General features: G+C 47.9%; 1 long non-coding RNA gene across 1 annotated transcript; it reads left to right on the top strand.

Annotated features, from left to right (window-relative positions):
- Positions 1–21: 21 nt before the first annotated feature.
- LOC149433091 (uncharacterized) lies at positions 22–1,151 on the top strand. The gene is made up of 2 exons (XR_016308879.1): positions 22–553; positions 668–1,151. It is a non-coding gene; the product is annotated as an uncharacterized LOC149433091 (long non-coding RNA).
- Positions 1,152–6,430: the final 5,279 nt, after the last annotated feature.

Below are 6,430 nucleotides of genomic sequence, written 5' to 3'. Positions count from 1 at the left end.
CTTTTTTTTTTTCTATTCTATTCTAATCCATTCTATTTTAATTTGTCCTACTGAAAATTCACATTTGAGGGTTATATTCTATTCTATTGTTTTTGCTGTTTCTTTTCTGTTCTATATTTTTCTAATTTCGGAAACTAGTTATTTCTTTCTTTTTAATTTTGTATTCTGTTTTTTTTGTTTTGTTTTTTCAATTCCTTAATTTTCTCTTCTAGTTTTCAAATTTGAATTCATATTTGAATGTAATTTTGCTTTACATTATTTCTGATTTGTTATGATTGTGATTCGTATCTTTTCAAATAGTGAAAAATTGGTCTGAATTTGGATTCAGAATGAAATGAAATGCATATGTCTACCCTCCAGTCCTGCACAGGTGTCCTGGCTCCTCTCCTGGACTGCAAAGGCTCACTCTGATATCACTTTTCACAATGTGCATTAGAAGCTGTAGCCAGTCAGATGGAGCTCCGCCTCCTTTCCTTGCTGGAGGACATCCAGCATCATCTAGTGCTTTCCTCCCCAGCCTAACTGTGCCTGGCCCTGCCCCTTTCCTGCCCAGGCTGACTGTGCCTGGCCCTGCCCCTTTCCTGCCCAGGCTGACTGTGCCTGCCCCTGCCCCTTTCCTGCCCAGGCTGACTGTGCCTGGCCCTGGCCCTGCCCCTTTCCTGCCCAGGCTGACTGTCCCTTACTTGCTCCTTTCATTGATTGGATTTCAGTTATTTCAGTCCTGAAGGCTCAGCATCACATGTAGGCATTACTTATGTAAATACAGCCTGCCTAGGAATGACCACACCTCCAGACTGACACCAGCCCATTAAGAGCCGGCCCACTGCTTGAATGAGAGGAGTACTGAGGCAGGATGCCGTGAAGTGTTCAGAAGGCACCCTGTGCTTCCTGTGAAGTGTTCATGTACAGCACCCTGCTGGTCCTCCCACAGGCCATGATCTGCCTGCATTGCATAGAGAAGTGCAAAGACCCAGTGATGACAGCATAAGACATATAATGAAAATGAGTGTGTTGATGAGGGGGAGGGGGAACCAGGGAAGGCAAAATATAAGCAGAATAAACGTCAGCTTTAAATAAATGCACTTTCTAATATCTGACAATTTTAATAAAAATGTACGATCTCTTAGGGTACTTTTTTCATACACAATCAACTTCCAGTGTCTTTGTAACTCTGTTCATACAGTTTGGTGATCCAGCCCAGCCCGGTTGGGGACTCACCTCCACTTGTGATTGGACAATGAATGGAGTAGCAAGTTCATGAGGTCACCAACTGCTTTCCCTTACTGTAAGCGTGTTCCCAGTGTGAGACTGACACTGCGGTGTAAATGATAGAATACAATAGTTCCCAATAGGTCCCAAGCGCTGGTCCTCCCACTGCTGTGGCCTGACGTCATGAAGAGTCTGAAGTCTTGTAGGAACGCACCGTGGATGGGGATGACCCCAGCAGAGAGGATAAAGGACCTGTTGTTGAAGAAGACCTTCCATCGGAGATCTGCCGTGCAGTGGATTATATGGATCTTATAATACGGCAGATTTAGGAACATGTTGTAGTTGTGTGTAGAAATACATCCATTTCTTTTTAGTCCAACTAAACTTTTTAGTGCTCATTTGCACACGTGGTAGGGGAAGGGGGGTAAATACATTCAGTTGGGGAAGGGGGGGAGCGGGGGTAAATACAGGCAGTTGGGGAAGGGGGGGGGCAGATGGCTGGGGAAGGAGATGTAAAAACAGGCAAATGGGGAAGGAGGAATTGAATACAGACCTCAGGGAAAAGAGGGGTAAAAACAGACAGTTGGAGAAGAGGGGGAGCGGGGGTAAATACAGGTGGTTGGGGAAGGGGGATAAAAACAGACATTTGGGGAAGAGGGGTAAAACAGGCAGTTGGGGAAGGGGGGGGGGGGGGCAGGGGTGTATTTATCACAAGACAAACAAGGCATTTGCCTAGGGTGGCATTTTTCAGGGGGGCAGAAGAAGGGACACACTCAGCATGGGGACCTGGTGGGTTCTGAGAGAGGCTGCGGGCTTCATGTCGGTGTATGCACAGCCCAACTCTCATTCCTGGGGATGTCCGAAGCTGTGAAGGTGAGTGTCTTTCTCTCTCTCTCGCCATGGGGGATGGTGGCTGGTGTATGGGAGGCAGTGGTAATGGAAGGCTCTCTTGGGTGGGAGGCAGGGGAGTTGTTGGTCAATGTCAGGCTCTTTCTGTGGGGGGTGCCGATTTTTGTGTTACCTAGGGCAGCACAAAACCTAAATACACCACTGGGGTGGGGGGGGGGGCAGATGACTGGGAAAGGAGGGGTAAAAAAAGGCAGATAGGGAAGGAGGAATTAAATACAGACTTCTGGGATAAGGGGGGTAAAAACAGACAGTTGGGGAAGGAGGAAATAAATACAGACTTCAGGGATAAGAGGGGTAAAAACAGACAGTTGGAGAAGGAGGGTAAAACAGGGGATTGAGAAAGGAGGGGTAAAATCAGCAGGTTGAGCCTCATTCCCACCTTCCCTACTTAAAATGCAAAGGTTGCTGGACTGGGGTGTACACATAGCTTGGCTGCAATGCTTTGCTTTGTGGCACAATGATCCCCCCTATCGGGTTTGGCAGGGGTATTTGGAACGGGGCTGTACTACAAGTGTGGATGCAGCATGGTGGCACAGGGCCAATCAGCACTGTCCAGACAGAATCCTCCTAGAGCAGAAAGAAAACTCCTCCTACAAGCTTTAATCAGGGTTCGGCTGAACACTGATAGAAGTCACAAGACTGCTATATACTGCTGATGGGAAAAGGTATTTAGCAGTTTATATTTACTAGAATAATTGCATTTCCATGTTCTGTGTACTGTGGGAGACCTGATATAGTGAATGCGGGGTCCGGGGAGACCGGATATAGTGAATGCAGGGTCCAGGGAGACCAGATATAGTGGATGCGGGGTCCGGGGAGAGAGGATATGGTAAATGCGGGGTCCGGGGAGAGAGGATATGGTAAATGCAGGGTCCGGGGAGAGAGGATATAGTGAATGCGGGGTCCGGGGAGAGCGGATATAGTGAATGCGGGGTCCGGGGAGAGCGGATATAGTGAATGCGGGGTCCGGGGAGAGCGGATATAGTGAATGCGGGGTCCGGGGAGAGCGGATATAGTGAATGCGGGGTCCGGGGAGAGCGGATATAGTGAATGCGGGGTCCGGGGAGACCGGATATAGTGAATGCGGGGTCCGGGGAGATTGGATATAGTGAATGCGGGGTCCGGGGAGAGCGGATATAGTGAATGCGGGGTCCGGGGAGAGCGGATATAGTGAATGCGGGGTCCGGGGAGACCGGATATAGTGAATGCGGGGTCTGGGGAGAGCGGATATAGTGAATGCGGGGTCCGGGGAGAGGGGATATAGTGAATGCGGGGTCCGGGGAGAGCAGATATAGTGAATGCGGGGTCCGGGGAGAGGGGATATAGTGAATGCGGGGTCCGGGGAGAGCGGATATAGTGAATGCGGGATCCGGGGAGAGGGGATATAGTGAATGCGGGGTCCGGGGAGAGTGGATATAGTGAATGCGGGGTCCAGGGAGACCGGATATAGTGAATGCAGGGTCCGGGGGGAGCGATATAGTGAATGCGAGGTCCGGGGAGAGCGGATATAGTGAATGCGGGGTTCGGGGAGAGCGGATATAGTGAATGCGGGGTCCGGGCAGAGCGGATATAGTGAATGCGGGGTCCGGGGAGAGCGGATATAGTGAATGCGGGGTCCGGGGGGAGCGGATATAGTGAATGCGGGGTCCGGGGAGAGCGGATATAGTGAATGCGGGGTCCAGGAGAGCGGATATAGTGAAGGCGGGGTCCGGGGAGAGCGGATATAGTGAAGGTGGGGTCCGGGTAGAGCTGATATAGTGAAGGCAGGGTCCGGGCAGAGCTGATATAGTGAATGCGGGGTCCGGGGAGAGTGGATATAGTGAATGCGGGGTCCAGGGAGACCAGATATAGTGAATGCAGAGTCCAGGGAGACCAGATATAGTGAATGCATGGTCTGGGGCTTAGTAACACTTTAATGAACATTCAGTTTAGCCCTGTCCACACTGCAGAAGGATAATACAGCAGCAACAAAGAAAGAAGTTCCACAGCAGATACCATCTACAGTCCAGGTTACATAAACATCCTGGAAGGTAAATTGATATCCTGCTGAGGCAGAGTTTTTCTCTCATAGAATGTTCAGTGCTTAAATACTTCTGAAAATCATCTATTCTTTCAAATTGCCCAAATTTATCACATTTAAATCTACAGCCACAAGCTCACAAATCCCCCTTGACCCTAACCTTTTTCCTCCTTAAAATTTTGAATGTCAAGCTTCCTCCCCACTTCAAAGCCTTCCTATTGGTCAATGACCCTTTCCCTGTCCCAGCAGATCACCATCAGCAGTCATAGGAAGGTCAGAGTCAAGCTCAATGGCTATAGGATTTTAACTGGCAACTTCTTCTGGCTTCCTTTTTCTGAAGCTGCTTTTTTATCATTTGTCCTTTTAGAATGGTCCAGGCTTGGGACAAATGAACTTCAAAATTTGCATTTTTTTTGGGTTCAGTGGAAAAAAACAAAAACACTTAACCAAGGAATTGGGGAACCAGTTGTCACCGGGACAGGAAGGCACCAGCAGCAATACAAACATTCTCAGACGTTATAACCTTTCCCTACTCTATAAGGAATGTGTTGTCTGTGGCCCTACTGAGGGGATTTCCCCTTGCCTGCTATTTCTGTGAAGAATATACGGGGGCCGTTATCTGAGCCAACATTGAACATTCCTGTTCTGAAAGGAACCAATAGGAACCAAGCAGCAATGAAAACCTGATAGAGGCTCTAATGCTTCCATGTTGGGACTGCAAATGACAAATAACTTTTAGATAATCCCATGTGGCCAAATAATGGTGTGTAATGGGGTTAGTTATTAACTTTCGTTCTTTTGTACGAAGCCAAAGGAGTTTCTTGATAACCACTCGGTCACAGTCTGCAACTTCCAAACTGAGCTTTATGGGGGGGGGGGGGGTTATTTTTTTTTTTTCCAAGAAATAATGTTTATTGTGAAATACAGATTGACATAATAAGCTAAGATAAACATGAAATGTGAGAAAGACAATTAGCAATACACACATCCAGTCAAGAGTGCATGAAAACAAGTACAATTACAAAAATAAAGCAGTGTGGGGTAACTAAACCACGACACGGTAGTGCCTGAAATACATTAGAACGCTTATAATAAAACATGTTAGGCCATGAGGCCCCGGACCTCCTGTGATAACGTCACGAAGTGTGGATCCACAGCGGGGAGAAGAACACAAACGACGTCTAAGCCAGAGTCAGTGCTATGAGTGGAAAGTGGTGGAGGCGTCCGAGCGCGGGTGCGAGAATGTGTGATCAAGTATACTGCTAGTATAAAAGGGGAAGTGATTCTGTCATCATAGCTAATTGTCCTTTGGGTCGTTGACCAATGCATGCAGAGGTTTGTCAGAAATGAAGAAGAGAAGAAGCCATAGAGCGGAGAAAAAGAAAAAAAAAAGGGGGGGGGGGGGAGTAAGAGAGAGAAGAACAAAAAAAAAGGGGGGGGGAGGAGCAGCACAGGGGGTGGGCAAATGAGAAAGGGAATAACAGAGTGATTGTTATCCATACAGTGATACATTCACAAAAGCCACTAGATTCCAGCCTGTCATCAGAATCGATCGGTTGGGGAAGGAGGACAAACGGGGATAATCTGCCCCCATAGAGTCAAGCAAGAGAGAGTAGCGCCCTCAGGGAGTCCAATTGAATTCAGACCGACTGGTCCATGAGAGATCGGTATACAGGAGTAGTCAGAAAATGTGTCCAACAGGCCCATACGTGAGAAAATGTTCTAGGGGTATCGTGTGCAGTTGCAATCAACTCCTCCAAATCCGCCATTTTTCCCACTCGTGTGAGCCAATCACGTATAGAGGGAGGACGGGTGGAGGGGGGGGGGTTATTAACCATATGATATTGAGCCAGGTGAGCCAACTGAGCTGCCTGATAATATTTCAGAAAGTTAGGGAGACCAACGCCACCATTCAAATTTGAGCACAAAAGGACCACCCCAGGCAATCCTGGCCTAGCTTGATCCCCAGATGTGTTGACTCAGTGTTGTAAAATCCTTAGATAATAATGTGGACTTGAATCTGGCAATACTCTGAAGAGATATAATATCTCAGGGAATAAGGTCATTTTAACCGCAGTGATACGGCCAAGCCAGGAAACTCTCAACAACGACCACCGAGTCATAAGTGAGCTAGCATTGGAGGGTAGTTTGCCTGAAATGATGAGGAGGGATGTGAGGTTAGTTGAATACCCAGGTATGTGAGAGCATGTGAAGCCCATTTAAAGGAGAAGGAAGATTGTGGCTAGGAGGGGACAGGTTCAGAAAGAGTGAGGTTGAGGGTCTGCGATTTTT

Source organism: Staurois parvus, unplaced genomic scaffold (assembly GCF_062004578.1).
Source record: "Staurois parvus isolate SC_StPar_1 unplaced genomic scaffold, SC_StPar_1.0 ptg001980l, whole genome shotgun sequence".
NCBI classification, from domain to species: domain Eukaryota; kingdom Metazoa; phylum Chordata; class Amphibia; order Anura; family Ranidae; genus Staurois; species Staurois parvus.
The sequence above is the reverse complement of the archived record's forward strand: the minus strand, read 5'-3'. Positions and strand labels throughout refer to the sequence as shown.